This window comes from Alosa alosa, chromosome 14 (assembly GCF_017589495.1).
Source record: "Alosa alosa isolate M-15738 ecotype Scorff River chromosome 14, AALO_Geno_1.1, whole genome shotgun sequence".
NCBI classification, from domain to species: Eukaryota; Metazoa; Chordata; class Actinopteri; order Clupeiformes; family Clupeidae; genus Alosa; species Alosa alosa.
The window spans coordinates 1,364,964-1,367,489 of NC_063202.1; positions in this window are offsets into that span (position 1 = coordinate 1,364,964).

Genomic DNA, 2,526 nt, shown 5'->3' on the forward strand with positions numbered 1-2,526 from the left:
TTTGCTTCAACTCTTCGCAAACTTGTGCGTTAAGCTTCGGCTAAGCTTTGTGCGTTAGTCGTAGCTAGCTTGTCGCTTAGCTTAAACGCTAGCTTCTTAACTGCTAGCTTCGCCAGGCTGGCTTTTTCGTTAGCTTCGCTTGTCGCTTCGCCAGCAAGGCTTGCTTCGCATTTCCCGACACCTTCGTCCCGCCTTGGTCTCCGGCAGAGGAGACAAACTAAAAATGGCGCTGCGCTGGCTCACTGCTGAAGATGAGCGCTCATCTACTGAGAGAGAGAAGTGGCGGTGGCAGAGGCCTGGGGTGTGAGAAGTCATCACTATTCATAGTATCCTCGAGAATTCCCCAGAAGACGAAGAAAGCTCCAAATTAAACCGCCCTCTTTCACTGTTTTCCACTCCTCCCTCTCCCCACACCCATTTGATCCTGCTCCATAATAAGGCCACATTTGTGGATCAAATTGCTGATATTAGCATGTAATGGAGGCCTGAGCTCATCTCCATTCTCCAGCATAACACCATGGATTCCCGTCGCAGGCTCTGTGCTGACATTTGCAGCCGACGCAAGCTATACAAATGCAGATGGAATCTTCCTGTTCTCCTCCAGATCCTAATTGTCCACAGCTGCGCTCTCCTCCTTTCTTGGACACAACAAGTATTTGCTTATATTAGAAAGCCTCGCACGGACTAGCGGGATCTTTCACTCCCTCAAAGGTCTATCACTTAACCATTTCTGGAGCACGCAGGGAAAACAGATCAATGACCCTGGCTGGGCAGTTGGGGAGCTAATCTTACGGATTAGGCCCGAAGGTCAGACTGCCATCATCTATATAAATAAACAGACGATAAGTAACAGTCTGAGAATTCGGGGGAAAGGAAGCAGGACTTTGTCCGCTCGGCTAGCGAGGCTAAACTTGATTCATGGCGGGTAATACACTCAGATGCATATTTTGGTGAAGGGATGTTTTTCTTTTCTAAATCGATGGAGTCCACAGTCCATCTATTTTAAAGGGTGCCAATCCAAATGAATCCAAATGTGATTTTTTCTTCTCCATTTACAAGGCCCAGACAGACAGTCAGACACAGATTAACTCCCTCATCCACTCCCACACACACACACACACACACACACACAGTGTGATAGTCATCTCTCCATCATATTAATACTCCCACTCAATCGCTCTCTTCCCATATATCCATCTCCTTCTTGCCCCTCCTCCTCCCTCACTCTTATCTCTCACACACACACACACACACACACATTAAACATGCAGGCCCACACACACACACACACACACACATTAAACATGCAGGCCCACACACATACACGTACACATTTACTGAGAAACACACAGGCAGATACAGACAAATTTGCCAATTTACACAGACACAGTGGCCCACACACGCACTCTCTCTCACACAAATATACTCACACACACACACACACACACACACACACCACCAAGACACTAGAATAGCAAACTCTCTGCATATCTAATAGTACAGAAATGGTTTCAGCCTGCGAGTGCTGGACTCTGTGAAGGACTAAGCGCTTTCAGACATACGTGTAAGACCGGAGGTTCTGCGGATGTTAAACGGTGGGGCCGTATATCTGAACGACATAACCGGTCATATGGAAGTCCGAATTTAGCGGGTTGTTCTACTACTCCCCCCCTAGTATTTCCTCCAGACATTATGTAAATGTGCTGTGTCTGAACGAAGCATAGAACATGCGGTTAAAATTCACACCTAGTGAGAGGGCGTGTTGGTGACGTTTCTTTTGTGCGTCCATGTGATTAAATCTGACTTAAATGCCAGTGTTATGATGGAGTGGCATAGTGCTGTCCAGAAAATCTCCGACCTGGAAAGATGCAGACATCACGGAGCTACTGTCCATGAGGGCAGACAGCATTGTGATAGAACACATGAAGGGAACGGCAAGAGACAAGTTGATGTAACCTACAACTGCATCGCAAGGCCAAACTAATTCAAAAGACCGAATCATCATAAGCAGAGTATTTAATAAATTGTTTGCCAAAACGGTCGGTTTTCTGTTCATTGATAGCCTTCTCATGACCTCACTGCTGAGCTGATATTTGTTGAGCATAAATATGCCTAGAGAAAATGAAAACGAAGAAAACAAAACTTTGTTCCAAGCTCCTTGCGTAAATGCAATAGACACATGGGGAGAGGATGCTTTTGGAAAAATAAACCATGAAAAAAACGAACCACTTCATTGTTATGTTAGTATTTTGTTTGTTGCTTAAAAACTTTGTATATGATGGCCTTGAAGTCTTGAGTTAGCCTACTGAATTGGCTGGTACCATAAAGTTCGTGCATGCTCTCTCCAATGCAAACCAGATTTGGGGTTCCATAGCCAAGTAATTCTGCTATACTGTATAACGTTGAAAACAGATAAATGTGTTTATTCGAAGCACACATACAAATACTGTAGGTCAATTTCAAGTGCGCACTTATGTGACTACTTCAAGTGTTAGCCTACGCACAATATATTTTTTTTCTTTAGCC